At 41.0% G+C, this 21,399-nt stretch overlaps 1 protein-coding gene and 1 long non-coding RNA gene across 10 annotated transcripts in view; one reads left to right on the top strand and one right to left on the bottom strand.

Annotated features, from left to right (window-relative positions):
- The window catches only part of FOXN3 (forkhead box N3), a 195,152-nt gene that overhangs the window by 138,348 nt on the left and 35,405 nt on the right, over window positions 1–21,399 (bottom strand). The gene's annotated exons all lie outside the window — the stretch shown is intronic.
- LOC139168210 (uncharacterized) overlaps window positions 1–21,399 on the top strand; it is a 68,175-nt gene that overhangs the window by 19,208 nt on the left and 27,568 nt on the right. For 2 of the 7 annotated variants that reach the window (XR_011559249.1, XR_011559248.1), the window contains exons 3-5: window positions 6,611–6,773; window positions 16,184–16,241; window positions 17,744–17,830. This is a non-coding gene — a long non-coding RNA (uncharacterized lncRNA). Of the gene's footprint in view, window positions 1–6,610; window positions 6,774–9,131; window positions 9,641–16,183; window positions 16,242–17,743; window positions 17,831–21,399 lie in introns of those variants that run through there. The other 5 variants (XR_011559253.1, XR_011559255.1, XR_011559252.1 and 2 more) reach the window with 4 other exon arrangements.

Raw genomic sequence — 21,399 nt, 5'->3', positions numbered from 1 at the left:
AACAAGCTACTTGTTTTTATTCTAGCTATCTCTATTTTACTTCAGTCCCTTTAGCTCTAGGATACTTTACGGCTTCTGAAGGGGAGTTAAGAAATAAACTACCATACCTTCCATAAAGGATGCATTATTTGATAGATCAGTATACATCATTGGTTATTCACAATAACTACACAAGAATTGAAAAGAAAATTAAAAACTTGATGTTCTAGTCACTTGCAACCAATATGAGGATGTTTCTAAGAAATCATTAGAATATTGTAACAATTCTTTAAATATTTTGAATTTTTAAAATTCAAAATATTGCTAAGATCAATTTCTAGTGTTATAAAATTTTGTTTGGCAAAGTAAGCAGCACATAATAAGAAAGCAAAATTTGGCACCTCTCTCTTCTGAAGGCAGTGAATCTGCAGTTCTAAGTAGTCTATCTATGTAATACTGTAGGGTGACAACTGTGTCTTATCTCCAATTGCAATCTTGAGAATGCTTAATTGAAACTAAGGCATCCAAATTCATTTGAATCTATTTCCCAAGCAACTGAATCTAGTCCTTTGTGTTGTATAAATAATAATTACAGAAAAACTGCTATAGTATTTCTTTGATAAAAAAATAAGTATTCATTTGAACTCAGAAATTAAGTACTCTGACAATTTCCTAATGCTGAATAAATTCAATTGCTGAGGAAACCATAAAGAAAAACAGATGTTGTTGACATACTACTTCAATGCACTATACCCAAACATTCAGCAGAATATAAACAATTTGTACCCGGTAAAATTTCTTCAGACCTTCAAACCATTCTTAATAAACAAAAATGACTCATATATTTTAGAAAAGATTAAATGACGTTTCAGAAAATTAAGATAATTTTTATAATTTAAATCCCACAAAGTTCTTTTAGTGGTCAGGTACATATTGTAATGCAGCATTTCTTAACCTTGGCCTCTCCCCAGTTAGTATGTTATAGTCCACACATCTTAAGCTGACAGAGTAATGAAATACTTTTGTAATTTAAGAAAAACACTGGAGGGTTTTCTTCCAACACTAATCAACATTTGTGTAATTACCTCTACTCAAGTGATAGCATCCTACATGTTAGCTGTGCTCGTCAGCCAATCCCAAAGTATTCAATCTGACAAGAATCAAGCAATAAAATTTCTAACATAGGTATAGGAACCCAGCTACACAGCTTCCTCTCTTCATGGAGAATAATCGTACGAACTATAAAAAGAGTTGCATTTAGAACAGTGGCCCCTAACCTTTGAGCCACCAGGAATCGGTTTCATGGAGAGAGGTTTTTCTGTGGACCAGTGCGGGCATTGCTTCATGCGCTGTCTCCATCCTGGGGATGGAGCTTCGCTTGTTTGCATGGACCCCTGGTTTAGAGTGAGATGGGCAGCATACAAACTTAATAAAAAAATTAAAAGCAATTGAGTTATTATTATTATTTTTATTATTTATTAGATTTGCATGCCGCCCCTCTCTGAAGACTTAAGTATAGAGAAGAGTAAGTGAACACTTGAACACATAAAATTTAACTTACAAGATTTGTAGCTCATAAGAATCTGGATGGTTCATAAGAACCTGGAGAAATGAGATGGGCAAAGATAAAACAAACAGAGCTCAAAGACAGAAATAAATCTAAGATTAAGCATATCAAATTGTTCAGGGATATACTGGGGCGGGGTGTGTGTGCGCGCGCGCGTGCACAATATATATGATGTGTGAATACTTGAGAATAAAAGAATATTCCCAGTAATTGGTGATGGATGCACTAACTAGAAAAATTAATTTTATTTTGATGATGTCAAAAATAACTTTTGAAAATATTATGCTCATGGCTTCGGCTGCAGGATTCTGGAATTTCCTCTATTTCAGAGTTGAGAAATTTCTAAAATAAATATCTTTGAAAATACTGGTAATTCTGTGACTATAGCTAAAAGCAGGCTTTAACTTTACGGCTTTGGACTTTAGTTATATAAAGTAATATTTCCATTCAACAAATTTTCAGTTCAATCATCTCATTAAAACAGATTTGCAAACAAAGCAGGAATCTGCTTCGAATTGGTAAATCAAAATAGGTGGCTTTGAATAGCATTTCAATGCATTTTCCAGATCTAATGGATTGGGGGGTTGAGTTGCTAGCTGCAGTTCTCCAGTTGCACCAGAGAATATCACTGCAATATAACTTTTATATAAAAATAATGAGAAAGACTGAGTGATGTGACAGGGTCTATGATATTAATGTGAATAGCTAGATAATGAATCATAACACTATTTTTAATACTGGTTTTGGATGTATTCCATTTTACAGCCTCAGCTTTTTTAATGTGGCCTCCAACAAGTTTTAGCATTTGTCCACACCAGAGTGATGAGAGATGATCTGAATTTTAGTTTAACTCATTCCTCAGCATTGTTAATGTGGGCTTAAGTTTGAACAGTCTTGTATAGATTCTTCAATCAAACCTTATTTTCAAATTCAGCATGACAGATTTAAATGCTCATCAATGATGAATGGCTGCCAAGTCTCACATATGTTGGCCTACATATTTACAACTTATAATAGAAGTACCAAGGTTATAAATGTGACTTGATCTCTCCCTACACCTATGACATTATATCTCAATATACCACTTCTCTTCTGTTAATTAATTACCAGATTACTACAAATCACAACTTTGACATTACGAATTCTGCCATTTATGAGGGGAGCATTCACGTGAAGAGACAAACTTCTCAACTACTTAAGCAAACCTTTTTGTTATATTACCTCATTAAGTCAAATCAAGTCATTCTTCTGAGTTCTGCCCATATTAGTTCAAACTTAACCTATATGTCTACCCACTAAAGCTAGTGAAATTCTTCCCAGAAGTTAAACATGCCACGTTTCTCACATCACAAAATAAATAAATAAAGCATTGGCAGTTCTGTGTTAGCAAAAACTTCAGAAGAGAAGGATTTAGGGGTAGTGATTTCTGACAGTCTCAAAATGGGTGAGCAGTGTGGTCGGGCAGTAGGAAAAGCAAGTAGGATGCTTGGTTGCATAGCTAGAGGTATAACAAGCAGGAAGAGGGAGATTGTGATCCCCTTATATAGATCGCTGGTGAGACCACATTTGGAATACTGTGTTCAGTTCCGGAGACCTCACCTACAAAAAGTTATTGACAAAATTGAACGGGTCCAAAGACGGGCTACAAGAATGGTGGAAGGTCTTAAGCATAAAACGTATCAGGAAAGACTTAATGAACTCAATCTGTATAGTCTGGAGGACAGAAGGAAAAGGGGGGACATGATCAAAACATTTAAATATGTTAAAGGGTTAAATAAGGTTCAGGAGGGAAGTGTTTTTAATAGGAAAGTGAACACAAGAACAAGGGGACACAATCTGAAGTTAGTTGGGGGAAAGATCAAAAGCAAAGTGAGAAAATATTATTTCACTGAAAGAGTAGTAGATCCTTGAAACAAACTTCCAGCAGACGTGGTTGGTAAATCCAAAGTAACTGAATTTAAACATCCCTGGGATAAACATATATCCATTGTAAGATAAAATAGAGGAAATAGTATAAGGGCAGACTAGATGGACCAAGAGGTCTTTTTCTGCCATCAGTCTTCTATGTTTGTTTCTAAATATCCCATTACCTGAGGCAGCATGGGCAATTTGAAAACTGCTGTGGTGTCTTTTCTCTGCTTAAAAGAGGTAAATGGGAGAGATTTCAAAAATATATTATGTAAAACCCTGGAAAATTTATTCAAAATTAGACAGTGTTTCCATACAAACAGTCTTCCAAATCCTACCATTTTCATGCTATTCTGCCAAAAAATAATGTTGTTGCAAGCCTTCCAATCATAAGTTATGAACAAGGCTTTGCAATCCTTCCAACCTCAGTAATGTTGAAAAGGAATTATGTAAAAGGCCAGATATCTGTCCATCTTCAGCAGAATAATTCTCTGAAAACAGAACATAACAAGTCTGAATTTTGATGAGGCCAGAAAAGCCAACAAAATGAAACTTAAGGTTCAGAATGGGCTAAATCAAATGAGGGGCTTTGAATGAAAAGATTCTCAAAAATATCCCAAATGCATTCTTGAAGGAAAGGCAGTTGGGGAGTGGCTCAAGATATTGATGGCTGCTCCATTCTAAGCCTCCCCCTTTGCCATCAGGTACTTGGCATTGAGTGTATGTAATCCTTACCTACATACACTAGCATATAGTCACTTCTGGTAAACGTGTTGGGAAAATTCCAGAAGCCATGTCCTATAAGCTTTTTCTACCTTACTTCCAATCAGACCTTCTACAGTATAACTTTTGTCATTTTTATGCATAGGTATTTGTTGATTGATTCAGAATAATATAATAGCAATTGAAATTCATATACACAATCTATTAAAAATTCACTGGATCATACAGATAGTCCTCTACTTACAACAGTTCATTTTGTGACCATTCAAAGTTACAATAGCACTGAAAAAAGATAATTATGACAATTTTTCAGAGTTACAATCTTTGTAGCATCTCCATGGTCACATGATCAAAATTCGACACTTGGCAAGTAATTCATATTTATGACAGTTGCAATGTCCCAGATGATGTGATTCCCCTTTTAAGCAAAGTCATTGGGGAAACCAGATTCACTTAACAGCAAGGTTACTACCTTAACAACTGTGACAAGAAAGGTTATCTTCCGCATGAGTCCCAGCGGCCAGTCAGGTCCCACAGAGTTGGCCTTCTCCAAGTCCTGTCAACCAGACAATGTTGCCTGGCGGGACCTAGGGGAAGAGCCTTCTCTGTGGGGAGCCCGGCCCTCTGGAACGAGCTTCCCTCAGAAATTCGTACTGCCCCCCCCTCCCCACCTTCCACAAGAGCCTAAAGACCCACCTGTGCAGACAGGCCTGGGGCCATTAGACATTAACCCCGGCTGATGAATGGAATGTATGTTTGTTTGAATGAATGAATGAGAGTGATTGATTTTTAAGGAATTGGGGTTTTATATTAGTTAAGTTTAAATTTTAAATAGGCTCAGTTGTGATCATAAGCCTAAGTAGAGAATTGTCTGTACAATAAGATATGAATTAGAAAAGAAGTATAAACCTATCAAGACAAATCTGGGGTTTATTAGCCTAAATGACATTTAGTACACACTGAGATTTCTGTTCTATCTTTTTGGCATTTTTAAAATATATTCCATGTTAATAATGGCCCTGATTCCAGCTGGAAAATAGGAAAATCGCTTTTACTTCATTGCTGCCAATACTGCAGGGTTATGCAAATTATATTCAACATTTCAGTTTTCTTATCAATAATCAAGAATAGCCCTTTGGCAGTATTGTTTAACTTCAGGTAGTGTTCAACTTATGATGACTTATTTATCAGCAGTTTGAAGTTCATCAGACTTTCCCAGGGCTACTTATGACATGCATTCAAAGATGTTCTTCCCTTCCCTTGTCATGTGACTGCATTTTGGGTGCTCAGCAACCAGCCATGTGGTCTTGATTTGTAATTTTTTTTGGCCATAAACCAGTGTTTGCTTTTAGTTTCTGGCAAAAACACAACCCACTGTGGACAATGGATTCACTTAACAACCACCACGTTTGCTTTACAACTGTTGTGTTTGCTTAAATTGTCCATTGCAAAAACAGTCATAAAATCAGGAATGGTCTCATGATGGATAGATTCTGGAATTTCCAGTTCTTCACATAAAACCAGTAATACAGAAATTCTGCACCTTATCTGAATATGCCAGAGTTTCTATTCAGAAGGCATATACAGGTATTTCTTTGTCTAAAACCTTGGAGATCTATTATCAATAAACAAATACTGTAGACAATATTTAGCTAGAACAGCTAAACGACTCCATATAAAAACACTTTCTAACATATCCAATTTCTTCAGAGAAATTTATTCATTTTTCAATCCATTATTTTAAAAAGAAATATGGAAACAAGCATATTATACCTAGACATTTTCTCTGCCAAAATCTGAAGTTACTTAAAATTATTATGATCATTTTAGACCATATTACTAGACTCAGAAGTACCACTAATTATAGCAGTGTGGTCTGAAGTACCTATAATCCTATGCCTGTTTATTCAAAAGTCAAATTCAACTGAGTTCAATGGGACTTAACAAATAGTCATTTATTTTATTATTGCTCAAGTGGAGATTTTTAGTGGCTAACAACAGACTTTGTGAATGCAGAGAGACATAGATCCTGCTATCTGCCGGTATGTCAGCTTTTACCAAAATATGTAATGACAATTACTTATTTGGTCAATTACAATTCAAGAAGGTTGCTTCATTTTGCTTCTCTAAAGTTTCAAGAAGTGTCAAGACCAGGGAAATCAGGAGATTCAGGTAGTTCAAATAAGTATAAAGATTATATTGCAAACTTCAGCTCTCTACAAGAATCTGTTCACCGGAAATAAGTGGGAGATAAGAGAAGTATTCAAGGTGGGTTGGACTTAGATATCTTGCAGGCGCACAGGGACTCAACCCTTACGATTTATTTGACCCCTTCCTCAGGCTCAGCATGGTCAAAATTCAATGTTACTCAAAAGTTTGTGAACCTGAAATAACCGAGAAACACGGTTGCTAACTTTAAATGTTTATTCTCAGCAGGAGACTAACTAGACGCGGATATACTTTCACTCAGACGCGAGCTAGAGAGAAGCGCGTAAGCCCGGTGGCACTTTCCTTTTATACAGTTTCGCCCGGCAACAAGCGACGCCTGACAGCTCTACAAGATTGGCGCCAAACCGCAGCAGCCAATGAAAAGGAGGTAAACACTTCTATTTTAACACAGCCATTTCTGCTTAACAACTTATACTTAAAACTTTACCCAGTTACAGAATCTTGTGGAACCTTCTGGTCATAACAGAACCCTTTTGAATTTTCAATATTTCTGCATAAATATATAGTATTTTTGGAGTATACGACACATCTTTCCCCCCTTAAGAAAGGGTGGAAATGTCAGTGCATCTTATACAATGAATACAACCATTTTAGGCCTCCTGAAGCCCCACCCTATTGACTCATTTTTGTGAGAAATGGGCCCAATTTTCACAAAAATGGGGTGGACATAGGGTCCGGGAAGAGAGCTCCTGGGGACTGGAGGAAATGCCCCAATTTTTGTTGAAAAAAAGGCCAAAAATGGTCAATTTTTTGCAAAAATGAGGGCATTTTTACCATCCCCCTGCAGGCTTCCCAGGCCCTTTGCCTACCCCATTTTTGCGGGGGGTGGGGGGTGGAAACCAGTCCGTTTTTCACAAAAACTGTGATGTTTTTGCCTTCTAAATATCCCATCTAGAGGAGGAATTCTGGGAATAAACGTCCACTGGCCTTAAAGTTGTCAAGTCTGAAGACCCCTGGGTTACGGGTACAAGGGTCTTCAAACTTGGCAAGTTTAAGACTTGTGGACTTCAATTCCCATTCCTGAGCTAGCATGTAAAAAGTATTCTGTTACACTGGTATTTTATTAAATAATATATTACTACACCATTTGGTTCAGAATACTTTTTCCCCAGTTTTCCACCTCTAAAATCTAGGTGTGTCTTATGCTCCGGTGCATCTTATACACCAAAAAATATGGTAACCTAAAATGTGAACTATTCTCCATATAAGTCCATATAAATCTAGATAGAGGCCAATTAAATAAATGAGTCAGACACATGTGTTGGGGCCATTTTTGTTCTCCCTTCATCCAGACCTAATATTTTTGTTTTTATGCTATTATTGTGACTTGAGATTTTTATTGGTTTTATATTGATTATTTTTTATTTATCAGAGTCGCCTTTAGGAGACATGGGAGGTTATATCAATTTGATAAATAAATTATATGTTCATTTATTTGTTGAGAATGATCCAAAGCTGCATATGTATTTGTGAGACAAATGTACATATTGTATCTTTGCTTTCAGTTAGCATTGTTCACCTTTGGCAGAAATAACTGCAATTAAATGTTTCCGATAGCTGTGAATCAGTCTGGCACATCTCTTAGAGGAATTTGAGCCCATTCCTCCTTACAACACAGCTTCACTCGTGCTGATGGGCTTCTTCATATACCTGCTTCAGGTTCTTCCATAACATTTGTATAGAATTAGGGTGAGAGTCATTGCAAACCATTAATTGTATTCTGCTTTAACCATTCTTTAATCATACGACTTGTATATTTTGTGTCACTGCCCTGTTGCATGACCCACTTTCTTTTGAGCTTCAGTTTACAGACAGATATCTTGACATTTTCCTGTAGAATTTGCTGGTACAATTTAGAACACTTAGTTCTATCAATAATGGCAACCCATCCTGCTCCAGAGGCAGCAAAGCTGCTCAAACCAAGATACAACCAACACCATATCCTGGAATGCAGTGTCTGCCTTTTGCCAAATGTAATGCTTTTTATTCAAGCCAAAAGTTCTATTTTGGTCTGAACTCTCTATAAAATATTATTTCAGTAATTTTCTGGTTTATTCATGCGATCTTTCACAAACTATAGATGGGAAGCAATGTTCTTTTTGGAGTAGTATTTTTCTTTGAAGCCTGCCATGCACACTTTTGTTGTTCAGGTACTCCTGATGGTAATCTCATGAGCATTGACATTCATCAAATGCAAGAGATGTTATTCTTTAGAAACTAGCCTGAGATTCTTCATGCCCTTGCTCTTAGTGTGATCTTGGTTGGTCACTTATTTCTGGTGCTAAATTGCCACCATTTATATAAGAGCTCTCTGGCAGTGGACTAGTGGAGTCCAACCTCTTTGAAAATGGTTTCCAGCCTGGGGACCATCAATAATTGTTTTGGGATTTATTTATTTTTTGAGGTCTTCAGAAATTTCCTTTGTTAGAGCCATGACATACCTTCCAATCCCTGTGTTGTGAAGATTAGATAATGAACACTCAGGATTCTGTTCTTTAAATAAGGCAGGATCTTGCACACTCACATCTAATGATCATCTCACTGAAACACCTTACTCTAATTTCCCCTACAAATGAATTGATAATCCTAGCAGTTCACATGCTTTCCCACAAATAAATATATAGCTTTGGGCAGTTGTTTTTTTCAACAAATAAAGGAATGAATATAATGCTTTTGACATTTATTTAACTTTATTTCTCTTTATCTCTTATCCTATCTCTTTTAGGATGACATTTTTAGATCCGTGAACAGATGACATTTTTAGATCCGTGGTGTCAAACCCGCATCACAGTGTTGTCAAGTGACGTGTTGTGACTTTTTTCCTAAACTGGACATGGATGTTGCCAGTGCGGGACGCATCCAACCCATGGGTTTGACACCCATTTTAGATAGTATTTATAGCACTTAGCACTTAAACTTATATACCACTCCGTGGTACTTTACACGGTACTTTAAGCGGTTTACAGAGTCAGTCTATTGGCCCCATCTGGATCTTCATTTTACCAACCTTGGAATAATGGTAGGGTGAGTCAACTTTGAGCCCCTCAGAACAGAGATTTTGATGAGAAAAAGATTTTAAGGAAGTGCTGTAAACTATTTGAACAACATGACTCTGGCTCTGAGCACCAGGTTGCCAGCACAATCATATTGCTTTTTAGGTGTACCACAGCAAAATAGCTTACTTTCCTGTTATCTCTCTCTGGAATCTCTCTATTCTGCAAGGGGGGGAAATAGGCGTTGATTGCTTACCTGAACGCCTCTTCTCGTACGGTGAGCGGGTACAGCAGTCACATGGGTTGCTCTTGTCCAATCCGATGGGACTGAGCCTAGTATTAAAAAAGCTTGCTGGATCCGCCCCTTCCCCAGAATTCGCGAATCCGCAGACTTAGGCTCAGATGTGAAGGCTCTATAATGTTCCACTCTCATGTATTAGAAGAAAGATAGGTTATAGAAGGCATAGAAAGCACATAAAGGGAGGGAAGTGACTGCTGTACCCGCTCACCGTACGAGAAGAGGCGTTCAGGTAAGCAATCAACGCCTATTCTCCGTACTGAAGGAGCGGGTCCAGCAGTCACATGGGACATACCCAATAGATAAGTCCCTAGGGTGGGATTAGTTCGCTATCGTGAGAGATAACGGATTGGAGTACCCTTCTGCCGAAGGCAGCGTCCGCTGAGGCGTAAGAATCGATCTTTATTTATTTATTTATTTATTACTTAGATTTGTATGCCGCCCCTCTCCGAAGACTCGGGGCGGCTCATGTAGTGCCTTATGAAGGAGTTTGGCGAGGCCCAAGTGGCTGCTTTGCAGACTTCTTCCAACGGGGCTTGAGTCGCCCAAGCGGCGGATGTGGCAGCACTTCTGGTAGAGTGCGCTGTAATATTCTTTGGAATGGAGATGGAAGCTGACTCAAAGGCCTTGGCGATGGTCCCTCTGATCCAACGGCCTATTACTGTTGAAGATACTTTGGATCCCATGGATCTGGGATGATAGGCCACGAAGAGTGCTTCAGACCTCCGAAGGGGTCCTGTGCGTTGAATATAAATTTTCAGCGCTCTAGTAAGGTCCAGAGTGTACCATCTAATTGCCAGGGGATGATCCCGTTGGAGACAGAAGGAAGGTAAGACAATATCCTGGGATCTGTGGAACATGGAACTGACCTTGGGTAGAAAGGTGGGGTCCAGGCGCAGAACCACCTTGTCCTGATGGAACTGGCAGAGGTCCTGTCTGATTGAGAGAGCTGCCAACTCAGATATGCGTCGGGCGGATGTAATCGCCACCAGGAATGCTACCTTAAAAGATAGGTACCTGAGGGACGCAGATTTCAGGGGTTCATAGGGTGCCTGGGTAAGGGAATGGAGAACCCGTGGCAAGTCCCAGGAAGGATATCTGTGGACCTTAGAAGGCCTGAGGATGGCAATACCTCTGAGAAATTCTTGGATTTCCGGAAAGGAGCGGAGAGGCTGCCTGCGAGGCCCTGCCAAGACAGAAGAAATGGCTGCCAGGTGGCGACGGATGGTGCTGGCGGAAAGGCCTTGATGGAAACCTTTCATGAGGAAGGAGATTATCCTGTGAATGGGAAGACACAGGGGAGATAAACCCTCCTGCGAGCACCACTGATGAAACTTGGGTATGGTCGTAGATCCGGTTGGTAGACCCTCTTCTGGCCTTCAGGATGATTTCCACTGTGTCCGGGTCGTACCCTCGCAGGTCTAGGTCTCTCCGGATAATAGCCAGGCGGTGAGGTGGAACCACTCCGGGTCTGGATGGAATGAGGCTCCCTGCCGCAACATATCCTCCGAAACGGGGAGTCGCCAGGGGTCCTGGACGGACAGCTGTTGGAGGTCCGCGAACCAGGGCCGGCGAGGCCAGTGAGGGGCGATCAGGATTACTCGTGCCCTCTCTAGGATGATCTTGTGGATCACGTCTGGGAGAATTGGGATTGGAGGGAAGGCATACAGTAGACCTGGGGGCCAAGGACTCCTGAGAGCATTGATTGCCTCTGCCCCCGGGGATGGAAACCTGGAGATGAAGCGAGGGAGCTGGGCATTGGTTTCGGTCGCAAACAGGTCTAGAACTGGTTGACCGAACCTGAGGCAGATCTGATGGAACAAGGCCTGATGGAGATTCCATTCTCCTGGATCTATAGTCGCTCGCGAGAGCCAGTCTGCTTGGACGTTGAGGCTCCCCGAGATGTGGTCGGCTAGGAGCGACTGGAGATGTCTCTCCGCCCAGAGGCCTAATTTTAGGGCCTCCCTCATAAGGGCCTTGGATCTGGTGCCTCCCTGTCTGCAAATGTGGCTTTTTGTGGCTATGTTGTCCGTAAGGATCAGAACATGCTGGTTGATGATGTGAGGTTTGAACTTTTTGAGGGCCAGGGAGACAGCTCTCAATTCTAGCCAATTGATGGGCCTGGAGGCTTCCTCCGGTGACCACGTGCCCTGGGCTATTAAGCCCTGGGCATGGGCTCCCCATCCCGATAGGCTGGCATCCGTGGTGACAACGAACTGGTCTGGGCACCTGAAGGGAGATCCCTTGTCTAGGGCTGGAAAAGTCCACCACTTGAGGGATCTGCGAACTGCCGGGGGAATGGCGATGCGACGAGTCGAGTTGCTGTGCCCCGATCTCTGAAATGGTAACAGAAGCCACTGTAGTTCCCTGGCATGAAGACGAGCCCAGGGGATAATGCCAATGCATGACACCATCTTTCCCAGTAGGGAAGATAGGGTGACTATGGCGGCTGATTGTTGAGATAAAATACGTGAAATAAGATCCCCTATGCTGCATTTTCTCTGAAGAGAGGAAAACCTGGGATATCTCTGAATTAATTATGGTTCCCAGATGTAAAATGGAAGTGGATGGCCGAAGGTGACTCTTACCGAAATTAATGGAAAAACCGTGGTTCTGTAGGATCGACATGGTGGAAGAAAGATCTGCAGCCACTCCATCTTTAGAATTTCCATGAATTAAAATGTCATCTAAATAACATAAAATATGAATGGGCGTGGCCCGGATATGAGCCGCCAGGGATCCCAAGAGTTTGGTAAAGACTCTAGGAGCCGAGGAGAGCCCAAATGGCATAGCCCTATATTGGAAGTGTCTACCCTGAAAAGCAAAACGTAAAAATTTCCTATGGCTTTTGGCAATGGGAATATGGAGGTAGGCTTCAGTGAGATCCAAAGAGACCATGAAGTCCCCAGGATGCAGGGCAGCTATGATGGACGATAGGGAATGCATTTTAAATTTCCTGTATTTAATAAATTGGTTCAGATACTTTAGGTCTAGGATGGCTCTCCAGCCTCCCGAGGTCTTAGGAACCATAAAGAGGATGGAATAGAAGCCTAAGCCTCTCTGAACAGAGGGGACCGGTTGGATGGCCTTAATAGCCAAAAGATGGGAAATAGCTTCCTCCATTCGGATACGAGATGGAGAAGAGCTGGGAGAGGGACAAGAAATAAAACGTTTAGGGGGGGTGAAACAAACTCTAAACGGAGACCCCTTTCCACAGTGTCAATGACCCAGGGGTCCCTACAGGAGCGGTGCCAACTGGTGGAGAACCAAGCCGAGCGACCGCCTATGGGAAAGTCAGAAAACTCACCATCTGGGATTTTTGGAAGCCCTGGAAGATGAGGATCCCCTCTGATAGCGGGAACCTCTGCCCCTGGTGTTCCTGGATTGGGATCGAAACCGGGGAGAATACTGACCTGGATTCCTTTGAAAGTTGAACCCCTGATCCTGTTGACGGGCGGGGCGCCGAAAGGACTGCGGCTTAGCAACCTTCTTGGTGGTAGGCCCTAATACTTTTTTCTTGTCCGTGGTCTCTGTGAGGAGAGGGTCCAGAAGGTCCCCGAAGAGGAGATTGCGTTTCAGTGGACCCATGGCTAGCTGCCACTTCTGTCTTACTCCCGCCTGCCAAGGGCGGAGCCATAATAGTCTTCTGGCCGTTGTGGAGGCCGCTACTGACCTGGCAGCAAACCTGGAGGATTGCAGAGTAGCATCCGCTACATATTGGGCGGCTGCGAAGATTTTGTTGAAATCTTGTTGGCCTCGTAGATCATCTGGAGGCAGATGTTGCTGGAGCTGACGAAGCCACAAGAGCATAGCTCTAGAGAAGAAGGAAGCTGCTGCCGCACTTTTAATGGCCCATGAATCAGCGAAGAAACCTCTCTTGAGCATTTGCTCAAGACGCTTGTCCTCTGGACGGAGGACCTCCTCTGCTTCGCCAGGCATGGCAGCAGCAGAGTGGAGGGTCTTGACTGGTTCATCTGACTTGGGGCAGGTAAGGAGCTCCTCATAAGAAGGAGAGAGTTTATACAACTTTTTATCCTTGGAAGTGGGGTTGAAGCCAGAGGCTGGATGGTCCCACTGTTTAAGCAAGGCATCTTTAAACAATTTGGGCATAGGAATTACCTCATTATCTTCCTGTTCTTCCATGAAATAAGGTAGATTTTCCTCCGGAGGGTCTGTGGAAGTGGTAGCCTGCTTCTCTTGCCCGGCCAGCCCCGTGGACGCTCTGGCCTTGAGGAGGAGAGATTTGAATAATTGAGATGGAAAAATGGCTGCCGGGGCTGGAATCTTAATTTGAGATTCCTCGTCTTCTGACAGACGCTGAAAAGGGTCATCATCCTCTTCTACATCCACGTCCTCATTTTCTTCCTGAGAAGAATCTGAGTCCTCCATGACTGGGGCTCTATAGGCAGGAGGAGAGCTCACGGGACGGGAGGAGCATGGAGGGGGATGAGACAGAGAAGGCACATTGATAGCTGAAAGTTTAGCATCAATGGCTTTAGACAATACAGAAAATATAGATTGAAACTCCGGAGGTAAGGAAGAAATATCAGCTGGAAGGTTAGAAGGATTCCTGAAGTCCTGCGAAGATCCTGGCTGGGAGGAATCTTCTATGATATCTGGCTCCTCTGGACCTAAACCCCATAGGTTAGGTTGGGGAGGATTTAGGTTTGGCTCATCCAGAGAAAGCACAGTAGCCCCAGAGGGAGGCAGATTAAGGGCCTCTGGGGGGGCTGGGTTTACGTGCACTTGGGCCTGCACCTTTAAACGTTTGGCAGATTTATCATGTATTTTTTGCAGGGCTAGATCCCTTCTCTTCTCAGCCCTGGTGGACTTGGCCAAAGAATGGGCTTCTGAGGAAGAGGAGGCAGAGGCCTGGGGGATATTAGAGGATTCATCACCAGTAGGCCTGACCTCTCTGGGACCTTTGGTAGTGCCTCTCTTGGGAAAAGAAGCCATAGTCTGAACAATTACAGAAGACAAGGCTTGAGCCAAAGGTAGATCTTGGGGGGAGAAGATTTGAAAAGCTTTCCCAAGAGGAGAAGTGACCCTGCTCCTAGGCCCAGGAGCGACTGCGACTTAGGGGCAATCTGGACGGAACCAGAGTTCGTGTCCCTAAATGCAGTGTGGTAGGCCTCACTAAACTTAACTTAAGTAAACCAAGGCACACTGGTTGGAGGCCAACCGGTGGAGAATGGACCTGAGGAAACTCACAGCTACTCCGGGGTCAAAAGCGGCGGACTGGAAAGCACTTAAAGGTTGACCAAGAAGGGAAACCGAAAGTGCCTATTTACTGGGCACGAAAAAAAAAAAAACAACAACCGCTCCGTTTGCAAACGAAGGGAGCTAAGTCCAGGAGACAAACAAGTCCCACACCGCAGGAGGTAAATAGCCCTTTAGATTTGTCAGGAAAATACAATAGCTTGCCCGGCAGGACCTCCAGGCCGAGAGGAATAGAAAAAAATTCCAATCCGGCCGCAGCAGCAGCAACGGAGGGGAAAAAAGCCGCGAATGGCTGCGCTGCTAACTTCTCCCCCCCCACTCCAAGCCGGAACGGCTGAGTTAGCCGGCAAGCTGAATAAAAGGAATAATCTTACTTGAATTGGTGAAAGGAACGAAGGGAAGGAGTTTTAGAGTTGGAACGAGCTTTCACGGACCCGCATGGATCGCGGGACTGAGCGAATTCTGGGGAAGGGGCGGATCCAGCAAGCTTTTTTAATACTAGGCTCAGTCCCATCGGATTGGACAAGAGCAACCCATGTGACTGCTGGACCCGCTCCTTCAGTACGGAGAAAAGAAAAAACACAGGCCAGCATAGTACAATGCCCGCTGACTAAAATGGCAATGACATGACTGACTCTGTGAAAGTCATAAATGAGTCGTAAAGTTATTTTTTCAGCACTGCTAAAACTTATAACAAGGACTACCTGCACAAAGTTATATTATGTTAGGGAAAACTGTTCTATAAAATGAAATATATTTGATATGTTGCAAAAAAACCCAAACCCAACACCTATATATGCATTTGAAATGTACATGAAAATCCATAAAAAATAGAATTGTGTTTCTAAAAAATAGTGAGCACGCAAAACTAATATATTCAGAAATTGAAAAATTCAGAAAAAAAGCAAACTTGACACATTTACAAAAATCAATCTGAGAATAACTAGAATTTACAAATTTGCTTATCTATATCATCCATAAAGTTTCTTTGCCCTCTAATGAAGTACAGGTCAGAATTTGGATAAATATAAATGGATAAGACAGAAAACATCACAAAGATCATTAGAAAGAAAGCCACAATTGCAAGTATCCTAATTATTCAAAGCATAATGTAGATGCTATATAGATCACAATTAACAAACCTTTCAGTCATTTTGTTATAGTAAATTCCATAACTCCCGATACTAGTAAAATACAAGCAGAGCTGTAATGCTTGTGTAAAATGTTTGATTGGCCTCATACTGCCTTCTCCTATTCTTTTTTGAGGAATTCACAACATCTTATAAAAGAAAGAAAACCACATCAAGTGGCCTTCTAAACATTAGTGAGTAAACTCTTTAGTTAAATGACTTACTTTCAATTCTTTCTTAATAAATTCCAGTACATATGTATGCATAAGCAACAATTCTGTTAAGGCCACAAGTGAAGCAACTTGTCTATGTATGCATATACATAAGCAAACAACCAAGGACAGAAATCAAAGTAGGCATGCAAGACTACCACTGCTTTAACATTTTGAAGAGATACTTAAATTTATGAAACACCTCATTAGAACGCTGTATACTGTAATATGCTAAATTAAAGCAACACTCTAGTTATAAGCAGTGCAGTTAAAAACCTTTACCCCAACAATGCAACCCATGCCACTGTATGGAAACAGAAACAAGACTTATCCATAAGGGCCCAGCTAACATTAACCTTCTAATGAGCACTAGAAAAAGCTACCAGCATGGGGGAGTGTAGAACACCAGCAAGAAACACAATGGACACTGCCCATCATCTCTACTCCTAAATTCTGGCTTTTATAAGGCTGTACCTAACCCTATGATATGAGATCCTGTAGAAGAATTTCATCCTTTGTCATTCTGAAATATTAAAGTACCTAAGCTTATAAACAAGGAACTGAAGTCTACTGTAAATTCCAACACCAGTAACAATTTTCCAAAAAATTCTCAGGAAGTGAATCAGGACTTTTCAGGCAATATAGCATTTCTCATGCTGTATCAGGTACAGATTTATAACAAAATTCCAATAGAAAAGGCAATACACCAGCTACATTCACTGCAAAATAGCTTTCCAGTCATCACTGAAGCCGAGCTCTCATTTTATCCAGTCAATATAGTCATCACTGAGAGTCAGTGGAACAATATCCAGAGGAATACACATTTATCACTCTTGTTCTATGTTATCAGGAAAACTATATTAAAATGGTTCCATATTAAGCTGAAACATGACCATTTTCAGTAAACTGATGGTGTTCAGAGATGGTGCTCCAAAGACAATTTATAGTTTATCGTTTTGGAGAAGTTCAACCTCCCTTCTCTGGAAACAAAATCTAAGGTAACTCAAGAATTTATGGCCATTGTAGCAGCCATTAACCCAATCTAGGTCAACACACAATTGTGTCACATGCTGGATTTAGTTTGTCAGGATGTGATCTGAATTTGGAGATTACCATCACCTGCGTATCATGGTCAGATTATTTTGGAATGCTTTGGTGCTACTCCCTGTAAGAGGAAGGCAAGATTTATTTGATTTGATCTATCACAAGCAACTGATGAACTCTACTGGGTTTCAGAGAGAGCTGAAAGTTTAGTGCATGCTCCAATTTAGGCATCACCTGGAAAGAGGGAACACACCTATGCACTCTATCTTTCCTTATGGCTGCCAGAGTTCTCTTGGTTTTTTAAAGAATTGGGAGAGGTAAAATGAGTGAAGAATGGAGAACAAAAAGGGATGAACCCAACTGAGGAGCTACAGCCACTATTAAAAATGGTACTAGACAATGGGTAAATGCCAATATTTCTCTACTCTTATTGCTTATAGAGAAAGCTATCAAGCAACTCTGTTTAAAGTGACATGGTCTCCTGTAGGAAATGTTGAGATGGCGGTTCAGCTGCAGGCCACTCTGAGGTATATATTATTTGCTGAATAAAATCACTCAGATTTACTACAAATTGGACTCTGGCCATAAAGCAGGTCCCATAGAGGCCCACATATACTGTAGTTGATTATCTGGGACAGTTTATCTGTATTATGTAATACAAATATTTCAAATAATATTTAAGAGACAAGGCTATGAAATCAACATATTATTATTTTTCTCTGCTTGATGCCATCTATTTAAGATTAAAAGAACATTTTTTAAAAGTTGACCCTCACCACTGACTATGACTTAGTTCATACATATTTGGGAACCTAAAGCAGGAATTAACAGTCAAAACGCTTGCATACCTTTATATTCATAGAGTGCCACATGGCCCAGGAATTCCTAATTTATTTTAAAACTTTATTTAAAATTGATATTGTCTAAAATAGTTTGCTAAGAAGAGCCAATGAGCTGCTATGATTACAGTTTAGCTAAGCCTAAACTAGCTCAGATTTAAATTCCCATTCAACCAGAGAGCTCACTTGGGTGATCCCTTGTGCCAGCCAAACTCTAGAACTACTAAGCCGAAGTGACAGAGAGTTTATATGGCTAGCTTTGATCTCCTTGCAAGAAAAATGGGAAATAATTTCTGGCGTTAAAAAATACACTTTGGGATTTCTTATGCCCAGGCTGCAAATGGTTTCACCTTATAAATAAAAACTAAAATTAAGTACTCAACTATAGCTTGAAGACAAAAAAATGCTTAAATGTAAGTAGCTGGAGGCAAAATTTTCTTGGTAGCCAGGAGCAAGGTTTCTAAACTGACAGGCAATAGACCTGTTTTACTGAAGTGTGAAAAATGTAGTTTTATCACTTAGTTTTAGATGACTGATTGAAAACTAGCATCTAGTGCTAGTGATACACTAGTAAACACTAACTGGCAATGATACCCAGGCCTTCTACACTATAAGCCTATAAAGAGAGAGGGTTGAAACTAAAATAATTGGAGCAAAATGAAATCCCTATAGCGCCAGCTTTCTGCATCTAACCTCAAAAGAAAAAAATGCAAAGAAAAGGAGTAACAGCTAGACCATTGGGGAAAGCACACAGGCCTTCTGAGTGATGGCGTATCCAACTGTTCCTCCAAGTCCTCTAAATGTCATTTGCTAGACAGGGATAATAAAATGACAACCACATTTTAACCTTTCGGTTAGAGAACAAAGGGGAAGATTTTAGAAACCCACTTCTATATTTCACATGCTTGGCAAATAAATAGCCAGGAAACATAGACCAGCAACCATTGCTAAGTGTCACGGAATGTATTTTACAAGTAAAAGGCTGCAGGTTGAGTCCCTGGCACATGGTGCTTCCATTTCAAAAGATTAAAAACCAAAAATAAAGAGTGTGGGCACAATCTGACAAAAAAAGAGAAGAGATTGTCTTCAAAGGGCCTTGATAAAAAAATTAATTTCAGTTGTCTTTTGTATTCTGGATAGGTAATCTTTTTTTTTTTTTAAAGAACAGAGGGTTTTAGAGTTACAAACTGTCTTCTAAAATGAGGAAAAAGCTTATGCTCTGGAGAAAAAAAGAGGTTGCTAAAGGGGAAAAAAGCTTTCACTGAAATGAATAGTGAGCTTTCACTGTTCTCAGTCACCAGATAGTACTGGCTAGACCAGTGATGGCTAACATTTTTGTCACCATGTGCCAAAAGCACGCGCACACACCCATAAGGCAGTGCGCATGTGATGCACCCTCTGAATCCCTGTGCATGTATGAGATCCACCACATTGTACCCCGTCCTTGCACATTCACACAAGGATCACCCGCACTCCCCACACACACCTTTGAATGTGCATGCATTCCACCCATTTGTCTGTACAGCACCAATCATGCATGCACAGCCCCGCACATGCATACATGACCCCCGCACATGCAGAGGGGCATGTGTAACCCCTGAACATGCACACATGTCTCCTGCATGCCCCCCACTCCTATGCAGCAGAGACCCAGAAACTAGTTGGTCAGTAGGAGGTGCACAATGGGAGATGTGTGGTAGAGCAGAGCTGGGGCGACAGCTCGCATGCCTGCAGAAAGGGCTCTGTCTGCCACCTGTGGCACACATGCTATAGGTTTGCCATCATGCTCAACAACTGCAAACGCAGCTCTCGCAGGTATGGTTGTGAAGCAATTACGCAGGTTGTTAAGAGGACCACTGGGGAGATGGCTGGGCCTCCCATGGCATGGTGGGAATCAGTCATAAGAATTCTGGTATTTGGTCATCTTTTTTGCCAGATTTAAAGTCTATTCCTCTAATGTGTCAAGGGATTTCCCCTCTAGAGGAACAGAAACATCAGCATTCTGAGCTAGCATTTTGCCCTCTCTTCAGGAGCCTTTCTGAGTCTTCTGGATAGTGACAAAGATGCTAGCAAATGCCAGTATTCTGAGCCTTTACCCCACAAAGGGGAGGAGAAAATGCTAATGAAAGCCAATGTTTTGAAAGGCTCAGAATGCTGGTGTTCACTAGTATTTTTGCCAGATTTGAGGTCCATTCTTCCAGTATGTGGGAGGATTTCAGACACCTCATGTCCAACATCCCCTCCATTTGAAATGTTCCCTAGCGGCTTCCCCATTGACTTTTTGGGAAAGTCAGAGTGAAGATGGCAAATGGAAACCACACAATCAGAGGGCACTTGGCAGCCCGTTATAAATGTGAGCAGGTTCTGAAGCACCCAAATTGTTTTTGTGATAGCATGACTTTTTATGATGATCAGAAGTTCTTTATGAGCCATATGGGCTGTTATAACTGTGAACAGTTTTAAACAACTGATTGAATCAAGGAATACCTGTACAACAGTTTCCAATTATCCTGCAACTCAAAGAGGAAACACTCAAATGCAAATGCAGTATTTAAAGAACTACTGATAATATAATTAAAATCAAACCATCCTGACCAAACTGAATGTACAAAATTTGCATTAACTTTTCCAACAGGTAAAACACTTATTAATAAAAAATAAATTGGTGCAAATTGCAGGGTCAACATGCATATCTGCATCACAAATAGTAACACCTTTCAAACATAGACAGGGGTCTCGTCTAGCATCTAGCCTTTGCACTAATTTTACCTTGAAAGAAAACTAAATGAGATAAAAGACTTTGTGAGGCTAACTGAGTGATGAAACACAGTATCTCATTGCACACAATATGTCAACCACAAATTAATGAAAAAATTAAATACTTGGTTATGAAACTCTAAAACATATTTCAGATAACTTTATAACAGATAGTCTTTTTTTAGAGTAGAATGTCCCCCGAAGCAAGGCTGGCCTCCACCCTTATGTCCTTCCAGATCCATGTACATCTGCCTCTTATTATTTATGTATTTATTTGATTTATAGGCCACCCTTCTCGCGGACTCACGGTGGTTGCTCACAAGGATAAATAGATACAATGACAATAAATACTACTAAAACGTTAAAAAATACTAAAAACCCATAATAAAAACAGACAATCAATCCTCTTTCATACAAGTGACCCGAGCAAAGCTTTCGTTCAGGGTCCCCAGGCCTGCCAGCATAGGTGTTTTTTTAATGCTTTTCAAAAGGCATGGAGA

This window comes from Erythrolamprus reginae, chromosome 1, assembly GCF_031021105.1.
Source record: "Erythrolamprus reginae isolate rEryReg1 chromosome 1, rEryReg1.hap1, whole genome shotgun sequence".
In the NCBI taxonomy this organism is placed as follows: Eukaryota; Metazoa; Chordata; class Lepidosauria; order Squamata; family Dipsadidae; genus Erythrolamprus; species Erythrolamprus reginae.
Note: the sequence above shows the minus strand (reverse complement) of the source record. Positions and strands in the feature narration are given on the sequence as shown.